A 13,969-nucleotide genomic window follows, 5' to 3' on the forward strand; every position below is an offset into this window, starting at 1 on the left:
TCCTATCATTCCCAGGTCCTAGAGAGAGAGATCAACAAGCAGCTTTTTGCCCATTTCAAAGAGCACCACCTCCTGGACCCACCAAATCAGGATTCTGCAGCAACCACAGTATGGAGACCGCCCTCCTAGCCACAACACATGACATTGCTTAATCATGGACAGAGGAGAAACTGCTACACTCATCCTGCTGGACCTCCTGGCAGCATTTGTCACTGTCTCCCATGGCACCCTCATCACCAGACTTCAGGAATCAGGAGTCAAAGGAAGTACCCTAAATTGGATGTCCTCCTTCCTCTCCAACAGGACACAATGGGTTAGATTCTCCACTTTCACCTCTGAATACAAGAAGCTCATCTGCAGAGTGCCCCAGGGCTCATGTCTCAGCCCGACCCTGTTGAATGTTTACATGGCACCTCTTGCACGGATCATAAGAACCCACAACATCAACATTGTTTCCTAATCCGATGACACACAGGCCATCCTCTCCCTCACTAACACAAACAACACCCCCATGAGCAAATTGACTGCCTGCATGTCTGACAACGCAAACTGGGTGCGAGAAAACTGACTCAAGCTCAAAACAGATAAAAAAAGGTCCTGATCTTCAGAAATAAGAACTCACCCTGGGACTCCTCCTTATGGCCATCAACATGGGTCCTACACCCACCTCCACCGACCATTCCAGAAACCTCTGTATCATCCTTGATTACAAACTCTCAATTAACAAACAATTCAATGCCATAATCTCATCCTGCTGCCACATCCTCGGAATGCTTAGCAAAATCTTCAAATGGTTCCCCCTGCACACTAGATGCACAGGCCTTCCTCACCAGCAGACTTCACTACCGCAATGCACTTTACGTCTGCATCACCAGCCAACTTACTCAAAGACGTCTAACCATCCAGAACACTGCTGCAGGGCTCATTCTAGACATCCCGAGAAGTGCACACATCACAACCCTAACTTTCAGAACTGCATTGGCTATTCATCCAGAAAAGCTGCATATTCAAGCTTCTTATCCATGCTTACAAAGCTCTCCACAATGCAGACCCGCCTACCTCAACGACAGACTCCAACTCTACCCACCCTCCAGACTTCTATGCTCCACATCTCTCTGCCTCACATCCATCCCCAGCATCCACAGAAGAAAGCTAGGAGGTTGAGCTTTCACTCTCATCACAACCAAAAATGTGAACAAACCCTCTACACATCAGAACCACCACTTTTCAACTTCCGCAAGAAGCTGATAACCTGGATGTTCAACTAGGTGCACCTGTAGACCTACGCTCTTGCTCTGGCACCTGGATACCCTCACAGGCAATAAGCTGCACCATACAAATCAACATAACATAACAACTTCAGACACATTGCGTACAAAAAAGACTGTCTCTAGGCTTTGCACTGAATCAGCGCAACCAATCATGATATGACCCTAGAAGTTAAATGGCAAAATGCTATGGGCTAATAAGCAGATATCAGTGAGCAATAACACAACTATTAGAGTGTTAGCCCTAGTCCTCATTCTAGTTAGCCAGGTCTTAGCATATGTAATGACTGTGAAAAAGGCTCAACCAGAAAAAAAACAATGTGTTGACTTCATTCAAATCATAACTAAATCACTATACTAATGCAAACATTCAGCATGAGTTTGTAAGGCCCTGTTCTACCTTGAGGCTCAATCAAGCTTAAACACGAAAATATGATATAATCTTTCTGTAACTCAAAAAACACTGGTGTCTGCTCAGATACAGTGGCCAAACTTGTGGGGATCTGTCCATTAAGGGCCCTGAAGAAGATGTTTGATTTCAGCAGCAGCCCATGCCGTAAGAGCGGTGGAGCCAGGTGGAGGGGGATTTAACAGACGACCACGAGGGGAAATTAAATAAATAATTAATCTTCCCTCGTCGTCGTCTGTCGAAATTGCCCGTCACCTGGCCCCACCACTCTTACCTGCACGTGCTGCGGCTGTTTGAATTATTGTTAATAATACATAACCAGAGATAATCATGAGCTCTTCCACAAAGCAAACATTGTGCCTGTTCTTCACACATACATCCTCTCCTTTGGTGCATTTTTTTTAGGATTTGTAACTATTATTTATGTAAATAAGTTCTATTATATTTGCAAATAAAAACAAAAATTGATGGATGAATGCCTGAAGTAACCTCAGCTGGCAGTATTGCACTACAGTCCATTTTTTTCCCCTGACTGCACCACAACAGAAGGGGACCAACCACATGTGAGCCAGGCTTGTCCCCACCCCAAAAGGGATAGTCCAGTGGAAACAGCTGGCAATATCCCCTCTGCAATGGAACACAGGCAAACCCAGACATTGTTATTGGACCTCACCTCTAATGTACGGCTTGAGTGCTATGGCACAGTGGCATGGGACACAACCTTGGATATCCCTGTTGCTCTTAAGGCACCTATTGACAAAAACAAACCAATTAAAGTGCTACATTTATATACTATCTTGAACTATACAGACTAAGTAAATACCTTCATAATGTATTTATTTGGCAGTCATTTCATGTCAGGCGGTACTATGTTATCTTGCTATTAAAAAATAGCAGTTCGTTGGTCTGGATGTGGAACACCTTTAACACAGAAGAGAAATGTATTCAGTTTTGAAAATAATATATTCCAAAATGTGTCTGGAAGGAAGTAGTGGTGAAGTAGTGCTACTGACCACAATATTTACTTAGATCACATTATCATAAATAAAATGATTTCAGGGACACTAATGAGCGATCCTTTACTTGAATGCCAATGGTGTCCATGGAAACATTATGAGGAGATCACGTTTAATACTCCTAAAAGATGATCAACATTTGATACATCATTTTCACAGGAAGCTCATCTCTCCAATGTGGAGACCTAAAAGTTGCATTGAAGCTGTTTATTTTAAATCTAGGAATACACTGCGATATTTGGAAATCTATTCCTTTACTTCTATAGAGATTTAAAGATACACATGATGGTAACTGCTAAGGTCTAATAGAGTAGATCCTTGATAATTCACAGTTCATAAATGTATTGAAGAAGAGCTGATAAATGGCTACCTACTAGCCATGTTGCCTAATGTAAATCTATAACAAATTGAAATAAAGAGTAGCCTGCTACTACTGCAAACAATAATGGGTGGGAACTTGAACCTTTCAACAGAAATGCTTCAGTGAAGATTAGTGATAGTGGTGGTATTAGAACAATAAGATGCTTTTTTGTAGAGGGTGGTGATAACTTCTTAAATATCAATTTACAAACACTACCAGTGCTGAAATGCTGTTTAATACAATAACTCTTGCAGGTGAAAATTGCCACACCAGATTAGCATCAGTGGTAAATGCATTAGGACTAGTGGGCATTGCACTACCAACAACTATACCAATCAATTAACTACTTAGAAATGGTACTATTTCTAACTGAAAATAGTATGAGCTCTTCCATAGTGTAAAAACTAGAAGCAGCAGTCTTAACTCGAAATTAATTCATAGTGGTACTCACATGAGTGGTGATAGAGGTGTGGTATTTACCCCACTAGGTTTTTGATTGACACAGCAATAATTGTACTTCACGCCTGTGGTATATAACTGTTTGGGTGAAAATGTATTAGCAGCAATATTTCTTAGCTGTGGCAAAGAGCTAAATGTGTTCCAAAATGTATATTCCAGTGCTGTTGGTAATTACCAATGAGCTGGTTTTTTAAAAGTTTTTTTGTTTAGCCACAATTGATATTTAGGCCGAAGTGGGAAACCAAAAGCAGCCTGGCGAAAATGCTCAACCTCGCCCCACTCCCTTTGTCCTCTCACCAATCTCTCTTTTCATCCGTTCATTCTCACTCTCCCCTTCACTCCCCTCACTCTCTCTTCTCCGTTTCTGATTGCTTTTGTCTGTACCATCCACTTTCCCTACTCTCTTTCTTGCTCTCTTGAAGCCTCTCTATGCCTGCTGAAAATAACCTCAGGGAGCTGGGAAAAGTAACAGAGGCATAAGGAGCAGCCCTGGTCTATCAAAACCGGCCTCCAAGAGCCCCAGCCCACCAGAGAAATGTTCAATGGAATTAAAGGCCTTTTCAGCCCTGTTGATACTCAGGGCCGGCTCAAAGGCGGTGCAAACGGTGCAACCGCACCGGATGCAGACCTCTGGTGGGGGCTCATGTTTGCAAGCATATTATGGTTTGAAAAGCAACTGCTTCCACGTTACAGGCCTCCAGCAATTTTCAGGAAACAATAAAAATGTCAAGATAACTCCAAAATGAATGTTCAACCTAGAGAGATCGGAGTTTTATCTAGTGGAAGTTTTGACTCATGGTAGGGTAGCCCAGTGGGTTAATATGCCTGCTGCATGCAGATCGCAAAGTGCATAAAATGTAAATAGGTCAGTGGGTTATGCTTTTATCTAAGAGGTTCATTTGTTACATGCAGTTAAAATCCTATCATGGAACAGTGAGCTATTAGCTGTCAGCAAAGAGCTGCATGCAAACAAAAAGGTTTAGATTAGAGAGTTATGATTTTCCCCCTAGTCTTTCATTCTGCTGATGTTGGAAAAAGGGTTGATTTGGATAGAAATCAATTCTGATTTGTAAAGAAAGTCCCCAACCATGGTATTACATTTCTTAAATTCTGAGTTTTAGCTTCCTCAGACCTAGCACTTTTAAACTATGCTGTCTACCAGTATGGGGGACCTTGTAGTCCTCTGTCTTATGTAACATTTCCTATAAACTGATTTACACAACTATGATTGATTGTCTCTGTGTAGTGTATGTGATGTAAAGTGCTCTGGCACCCTACACTGGTATGAGTGGCACTATAAAACCAATTAAATGTAACTGAGAGAGCATGGTTATAGAGACTTGAGGGGCACTGTTAAAGGTAGTTAGTGAGGGAATCGATGGCGGAGGTGGTCATTAAGGGGGTACCAATAAACATTATCGCACTGGGCACCACCAGCACTAAAGCCAGCCCTGTTGATACTGCCATTTCACAAACAGTGATATAGAATGTCAATACCATCTTCATTACCTCCAAATGGAGTGGTATTCTTAGAATGGTAATTTACCACTCTAACTACTTTCATAATAATGCTGTCAATGTCATAAAAGCAGTCAGTACTTTAATTGATGTCTCATGATCGACCTATCATATGAGCAAAATTAGGTCTTCCCTTTTGCAGGCTTTAATACTTATTCCAAGACTGGTCACACTACCTACACACACTCACACACATACACACTCACATGCGCACACACACACACACACATTCAGTTCTGTATGTTTATAATAGCACTTAAAACCTTTTCAAAACAAAATGGGGAACTTCTGAACATTAGTCAGAGCTCTGTAAAGGTTGATACTATTGTTTGCTGACTCATAGAATATTTTTAGGATGATACAGACATTCAATAATCAAACATATAAAACGTTAAATCACAATCATTGAAAGGGAATGCACTGTAAGAGAAAGCTAAAGTTTGAAATACATTACCTAAAGCTTCTGTACACATTTTCTATTAGATGTTTTGTTGTGGAGCTCACATTCTCCCACACAGGCTTCTTGGTATTGAGAAACACTTGAATATACAGCCTGATTCACAAATTTCACTTTATGGTATGTTTGTAGTACTACAAAGTGCTATTCACAAACCACATATGAAGTTTACATCTCTCCATTAGCTATACTAATGTGTGTGGAGTTCTCAGCCCCAGATTTGTAGTCTCCACACATGTAAATATACGTATTAGTAGTAAATGCGGGAGGGACTGGAGTGAATGGGTGGAAAAAGGGAAAGTCTTACTACAAAAGGTGATTTGCTTAGGTAGCAGTAAACATGATTTATGGAGGGCCAGGGAGGGATGTCACCCACCCACCCCAGAGTAAGCCAATTGCTTTACACGGGGAGTGGAGACATGTAACTTACACTTTTTTAGTAAATTTAATCTTGGAGTTTGTGTATACCCAAAAGTAGTAAACTGACTCAAAGTTTAAATTACTAAAAAGTTTAAGTGACATTTGTGAATCAGGCCCATTGTGAATTGGATAACATTCTATCTCAGACAACTAGAAAAGAAAACGCGGCAACACGGAGATCATTAACAAAAAATACCTTTGAGAGGCTTCCTAAAGGGAAGGCGCAGCTGAATGACTATAATATGTAGGAACGCTCCTTCCACAATTGATGACTCAGTAGGCGAAGAGAGCAGCCTTCTAGCCAGCAGCTTTTAATGGAACAAACAGGGAGCAGGAGCAGTCAATTGGATCATAGACTTGCTGAATTTTTAATGTCTGAGTGTGTGCTTCTAATTAGGATTTCTCAGTTGAGTAGAAAATTGTATGCATAAGGCACTAATACTCTGAAAGTGTCATAAATATAATGGTTTTGTCTTCTCCCTTTAGGGTCTGAAATCCTGTTCTTTGATTTCTGTTTCAGTGAATGAAATGTGCTAATTAATTAATCAAAAGTGAATATGTGTGATTAAGTCAAATGCACATTCTTTTTCATATTATTCTATTCCTGCACATATGATAATCACGTTTAAGTGAATATTTTCATAGTATGTAATCATTGCTTTTGATCATCTTTAAGTTTCATCATTATTTAAAAAATTATAGAGTTTCTAGAAAGTTGACAACTGCGTGTTACATTTGTTGTCTTTGCCAGAGAACATTTCCAGATGGAGGGATAATAATAGCTGAAAGGGCATTACACCATTCTTTGTTGAATACTTATGCTCAAAGTCAGTAATAAAAAATAAAAACTAGACATAGAGAGCAAAAAGTCAGAGAGGACTTCACACTAGGCGACACAAGGAACGAGACCCAGTCACACACCTGCCTTAACTGAAGCTGGAAAGGCAGCTGAACTTCACTAGCTGTCGGGTTAGTAGCTCTGAAGACTGTGCTTATCACAAACACACACAATGGCCTTTGTGAGCTGAAAGTAGAACGTATTGTTCTGGAATAAGGTTTGTGAGTGAGAACCATCTTTGAATCTCAAAGTAGATTTTTAGTATTAATGAACTACTAATATGCTATAATTAATATAGTGTTTCAAAGTACTAAATGAGGCTGTTAGTGCTATAGAATATATAGCAGTTATGTTGGAGTATTTTCTATTTACGTTACTCATAAAACATCATTGCCGCTTTAATGTTTATCTTCACTGTAAGAACAACTCATATTGTGTGCACTAGGTCAGATTTTTTAAAATATTTTAAAATCTATATTTTGTTTCTAGTGATTCTTAAGTGTGTTGTTCATTTATGAGAGAAGAATTGGTGTTCCAGTAACTGTCCCTGTCCAGTCTCATGGGATTGCACATTACCTGGAGCACATTGTGTGCAAGTATTACTCATTTAGTTGTGTGTGGGTTGCAGTTCAACTCTTTTTCTGATTCTGGTCTGCACATTGACTGAGTCCTTTTTGCTGTGGGGACAAAATCCAAACTTATGGCTCTATAAAGCTGAAGACAACATGCATTGGCAGCCAATGTTTCACCAAGATTATCTGGATCTGGGTGTGGAAGAGGTGTGGCGCCGGGGCAAGGGCAAGTGACTCTGGAATCTGGGGATTACGGTTCAATCCCTGGCACCGGCGGCAGATTAGCCCAGCACCATGTGACTCTGGGCCATAGCTTGCTTAATCTTCCCGATGGCCCCCAGCGCCTAGAGACCCTTACGGGTGATTGTTCGCGCTTTACAAATGTGGATTATTATTATATCTTTGAGTTGCCCGTTGTAATATTGGTTACCCCCTTCTGCCTAAGATAGGTGCTCCGCATTTGCTGTAGGTTTGTCAGTCACTTGACCTATAATAGGTTACTCATAATTTTTTCATTTCTGGATTTTAAATCTCATGGTTGTTGTATCTGTTCAAAGAAATAGTGCAGGAAGCCCCTGTAGTGATAGGAGTGAACTACAGGGACACCGGTTTTACAACATCTCCTGGCTATGGAGTTCTGTAAGACAGATGGTGCAGTAACATTTGTCATTTGCTAGTAGCACCCCTATTAGGGGAATGGGAATGAGAGGACAAAGGACTATCAAAGATTGCTCTCTCCTTATCGAAACATTGCATCAACAAGGTAATTGTGAAAACAATAGAAATCCCACGAGGATACTACCCTGGTGGTCCGAGACCTAATACGTTGTGTTTGTGAGAGGACCAAGGACTTACAAAAAAATGTAAGGCAAAGCTTCACCCACCAACCAAGGCGGCATGCTTCATCTTAGGGCTGCCTCATTTATTGATTAGAAATTATGATGATGATGGTAAATGGTGTATCCTGATTACAGCAGCACAGGCAATCAGTCCACAGACTACAGCCAATGCTGTCGTGGGCAAAGCACCCACAAAACAACGTGAGATCCCATTTGAGTTTTCTCGAAAGACCAGCCAGTTGGAAGCAGTCTATTCTGCAACACTTAAGACAAACTTAGAATTTTGACAATGTGCTTTTCCCTTCGAATGGCACTATTAGTTGATGATTGCAACATCTGGGGAAGTGTATTTGTGAGTATTTATACTACTACGCATGGCACACGTTCATTAAAGGTGCTAACAAAGGTGTAAGAAAGAGGTATAGAATGAGCACAGCTGCACCAGCTCTAGATTTAGGGATGAAATTGATGGGCAATTTTGGAACAGTCTCCTCTATAATTCTGAGTAACATCCAAGGAGCAGCTGCCATCCTGTCAGTTCACCAGACGGCATCAATCCCAATTCAGGATCGTGAACAGGAGAGCCAAAAATAATTTCAAAAGTTTTCACATGCGTTGGACATGATCTGTTAAGTTTGATGACCCGTAAGCCAGTGAAGGCACACTCTGGCTTGAAAGACCTGTTTAAATGCTCCCATTCTGGTTAAACCAGGGAATGTAAAGTTTTGAATACTCTGCAGTTTGCCTAGATTGACTTCAGGGAAACCAAGACAGAGGATGTTTCAGCAGTTGATTTTGACATGACACAACTGCTCCTACGCAAGAATGTAGTTTTATGGCAGGAAAGGGAGGATTTTTCCTAGGAACATTAAAGTGTAGAAACAGGCAGAAGAACCCGAATTAACCCTAGATTTGCAAATGAGCTTCTAGTTCAAAATGAACCCAAGATAATTCATATTTTTGTAGGTAGGGTAGCATCACTTGGAGAGGGTGGTCTGACACAGTCTTGTCATCTGTCTGTGTCATTGTATACTACTAAGATTCTTGTTTTATTATCATTAAGCTTAAGAAAATATGAGGTATTCATAACTTGACCTGATAATCATTCGGTCAGGTTTTCTGTTAATTTATGACTTTAATGGTCAAGGCGGACAACCAACAGTGTGCAATCTGCATGCATGATCACCAGGCAGCCATGAGAGCTAAGTGATTGAGTCAGTGGGTGCACATAAAAGTAGAAACACAATAGGTGTTAGAGAAGAGCCTTGTGATTTCCAAAAAAAGTAACAGTGTGACAGGCCAGTAAGTTTCTACCACAGAGTTGCCAAGGTTATCTTTTCAGAAATGGACCAACCACTCCTGCTTTCCATTCTGAAAAGAAAGTGCAGGAAGTACGAGAGGGATTCACTGTACAGCAAGGTCCCAGGAGAGGATTGGAGCACAGGAAAGAGGAAAAGAAACATGGCAGAATTCAATGGTAGACCATGACTTTACTTTCCCAATATTTAAACAATTTCATCCGTTGAAGTACCGTTGTAGTCCAGTCAGGTACTATCAAGCTTTGGGTAATGATGTAGATCTACTGAGAGTCCTGGCTGTTCCGACTCTCTCTGGAGGTATTGAAAAATGAAATAGCACGGAAAGAAGTGGAAGATGGGAAAGTGAAAGAGAGAACACGGGAGGGCTTGCTGTTTCATGCTGTTTGGCAAAACCCAGGCTGTAACAGTGTCTGCTTTGATATAGGCTAAGTTGTTTGCTCTTAGATGGTGTAGGGGGGTAGGCTAAATGAAAGTGAGCAAGATGAAGAGGTCAATAAACAAATAGACTTTACATGTATGATTTTATATAGGACCTCCGACCCCGCAAATACAGCTAGCCTTCTGACTTCCTAATGGTTTGTGTGATCTTGAGAGCAGGCATTGAGCTGCATAACAGTGTTACTTTCCAGGACAACCAGGCAGCAATGACCAAAGATCAGCAGTGGATGGTGTAGTCTCAAATATAATTTAACTCAAAAAGAGAAGGCCACAGAAGCTAGAGTGGAAAGAGTACATGAGAAAAACAGAAAAAGGGCAAAAACAGCAAAGGTGAAGGACACAGTAGCGAGGGGATGAACTGTAAAAGGCAGAGACCCAATACAACTACAAGTCATTGCCTATCAAAGAATCTTATATGTATGGCTATGCATAAGCTTCTGCCTATATTGACACAGAGGTGTGGTACAGCCTGAAAGTTACTGACCCCCTGTGTGAGTTTGATGTTTCCCAAACTAATGCTAGGGGACACACCATCAGTACTTGCTTTTCACTGCATTCTAAGATTGCACTCCTCACAGAATCCAATCTCCAGCAAAAAAATCCCCCAGAAGACTTTGCAGGATTATAGGGTTTATTAGTGGAATGTTTGTGGAATTGTTTTGATCGGGGTGGATGCACACATGGAACAGATTCCCAAGACCTTTGACAAACCATACCCCTTCCAGGCCACTAGACACTGAGAAAGTCTATGGGCCTTATTATGGGTTTGGCAGTACGGGAGCATCTCTGCTCCGCTCCCGCACCGCCAAACTAGTGTACGAACCGCCTGTCAGATCAGGAGTTTTCTCCTTGTCTGTTGGCGATTCTTTGGCGTTCCCATGGCAGTGCCTATGAAATAGACACCGCAGGAGGAACATCAAACGCTGTACCTGCATGGCATGGACTGCTGTAGTCCATGTCGTGCAGGTACTGGGGTGCATGCACATGTTGTGCCCTCCTTTGTGCATCGACATGGTGTGAGGCACCAGGGGCCCTGTTGGGCCCCCTTTGGTTCCTCCCCATCATGGTTTTCATGGCAGACTCATCACCGTGAAAACCGTGGCAGAGAGGAAACTCGTTATATGCTTGGCGGGACTGCTGCAGTCCCTACAAGAATATTGCGGCCTCAAGACTGCCACACAACCTCCAGGGAACAGTGGCTCCCTGGAGGTTGTGGCAGTCCTAGGGCAGCCCTAGTCATAATAGGGTGGTCAAGAAACCACCACCATGAGTCTGGCTGTCCACCGACCGCCTGACTCATAATAAGGCCCTAAGACACATTTTAGAATGTACAATAGCCTCAACCTTGTAGTTTGAAGTCCTGTCTTCCAAAAGTGCAGGTGGAGAAGTCCATGCCTCTGCACAAGCGGGTTTACTTTTGGAAATGTGTATCCTAATTTGTATTCACATTTCATAAACAGAAATATTATGATCACAGATTTCCTTACAAGTCCTGCAATCCTGAAGGGGCCTACAAATCTGGATGGAAATTTAGGATGAGACACTGGAATACTAAGGGATCCAGTGAGGAGACGTTCCTTGTCCCCTGGTTGGTAAGAAAGAGGAGGTCTTGAATTTAGCTAGATGTTGCTGCACTGTTTTATTTAGTCCTGGTTATGATGAACTATATACTGAAGTGGGCTCTCAGAAGGGTCTATGTTAAAATATTGGTTGCTGAGAGTCCTGTCTGCCCCAGTCTCTCTCTGGAGATACTGACTAATCAAATATCTGACCAGAACAGGAAGGAAAAATTGGGCAATGGGTGAGAGAAAACACAGGGGGGCATATTATCAAGAACGGCGTTAAAATTATTGCCGCTTTAGCGGCAGGAAACTGCCGCTAAAGCGGTGATAATGGGCTTGATAATATGCCATTGAGAATTCCAATAAAAGCCCATGTTCTGGTTTGAACATGGGCTTCTATGGGAATTCTCTGCGGCATATTATCAAGCCCATTATCGCTGCTTTAGCGGCAGTTTCCTGCCGCTAAAGCGGCGATAAGTTTAACACCGTTCTTGATAATATGCCCCTAGATGTGCTTGCTGTCGCAGGCTGGTGTTGGCAAAACCCAGGTGGAATGGCGTCTGCTTAAAGCTAGGCCCACTCACTCACTTTTTTTGCTCTGAGTTGGTATGGAGATTAAGATAAATTAGTGCAAGAAAAAATTATAGTTGAGCAGACAGCTAGACTTTATAAGTGTATGACCTCAGCCAAGGTCAATCTAGCAAGCTGGTGCCGACCTGGATACTGGAATTGCACCCCAGGATACCCAGGCATTGGTGGTCAAAGAACAGCAGTGGGTAGTCTAGCTCCAAACACAAGTCACCAGAAACAAACAGGGGAGGGCTCAGAAGTGAAAAGAAATACACAAATAAGCCGAGGTAAGGCAAAAGCAACACAAGTGAATGCAGTATCAAATTAATTAAATGTATGAAGCAGGGAGCCTATGCAAATACAAGTCATTGCTAGGCATAGTGACTTGTGTGTAAAGCTGTTAATTATTATTTTGCCTCTGTTGACCCAGAAGTGTACAGAAAACTGGAAATTTCCACCCCACCGCGGTTAGCGTTCTGGCTTCCTGATTCAATTGCCTAGTCTACCAAATCTTCCATTCCCTTCTGTGTTACAAATTTGGTGTCTCTGAAATTCATATGTGGGGTCACACCTTCAGTTCTTAAGCGCTTTCCTCTCCATTCTAAGACTAAATTCCCAACAATTGCCAGGCAGATGAGCAGCGTGACATGGGAGAAGTGCTCTTTTATAATGGGTGGCCTTATGATACCTTAAGCAAGTTCACATTAAATGCACCACAACTTTGTTGTTTAATAGTGACTGCATTTGTAATCCCTGCATTACGCTGTTACATTTGTGACTATGTTCTATTATTGTGACTTTTCCTTGTTCTTGTGCTATCCACTCAATTGCCAGGAGTCTATTTCTGCTAATTTGTCAGAGCACTTGTAATTTCTTTATGACACACACCATTTCGTTGTTTTAGTGGGCTTCACCTGTGTTCCACAGATGGTTGCCATTTTGAGTTGCTCTTTTTTTACCACAACTATGCTGTGCCTGTCCACCCTATACTGTCAAGGCACCACTTTGTGCATTTTTCTGTGACCTGCTGGCTGTCTGAACCCATTTAACTGAGTTAATGCGTAGCACATATTGGAACCATAGGCATGTTTAAAGTGAATATCCTGTGATTTTATTGATTACTCAGTTTAATATGCATTGCCTAATTAACCTATGATAGCTCTACTACAATTCTGCATTGCTCTGCATTTTAAACTTTGTTTTGTTTTTGCTCCATCCTCATTTGCCAGGATTTATTTTTTGCTAACATTGTTCCCATCACTTAAGGTTCTTTTTTTACACTCACTGTTCTTTTGTGTTAGTAGTAGGCTTCCCCTGCTTCCCACCTGACAGCACCCATATTCGCTTGCTCTTTTCTACTACTACTGTGCCATTCCAGGATACTATATTGGTGAGGCTCCAGTCTAGGTTCTCTTCTCTTACATGTGGCACCAACCAAGCCCCATTTCAGGGAACTTGCTTTTTGGTACAGATAGGAAGTTTAGGGAATTTGACATTGAGTAATCCATAACACTGTTGACTGCTCCGTTTATTACTGGTTGCCTGTTGTGAGCCTATGGTTTTCCTGCTCCATTTGTGGATTTCCTCTACCACTGTAACTGCCTGGAGTTTTTTTTCCCCCTAATCTGACCTTGGCACTTGCAATTATTTTTTAACACTCACTATCCAGTTACTTTATTGGGTTTCAACCACGTCCCTCTGGACAACCTCCTTAGAGAGTTTCTCCATTCTACAACTAGTGTGTCTAGGCCAGCTGCCATATTGCTGAGGAATTGCTCTTGTCTGTCTTCTCTGACAAGAGTACCTGACCAAGCCACAAATAAGGGAAGTCTCTGTGCAGCAGTGCTGCTAGTGCACCAAAGGCAAGCCCATTTGGACGCGTTCCTGCACGGTCACCGGGAAATACTGTATTTCCTCAGTGAG

General features: G+C 41.8%; 1 protein-coding gene across 1 annotated transcript in view; it reads left to right on the forward strand.

The window, feature by feature from the left end:
- Positions 1 to 13,969, forward strand: part of LYPD1 (LY6/PLAUR domain containing 1) — a 161,514-nt gene that overhangs the window by 58,307 nt on the left and 89,238 nt on the right. The window lies entirely within an intron of this gene.

Source organism: Triturus cristatus, chromosome 3_2 (genome assembly GCF_964204655.1).
Source record: "Triturus cristatus chromosome 3_2, aTriCri1.1, whole genome shotgun sequence".
Taxonomy (NCBI): domain Eukaryota; kingdom Metazoa; phylum Chordata; class Amphibia; order Caudata; family Salamandridae; genus Triturus; species Triturus cristatus.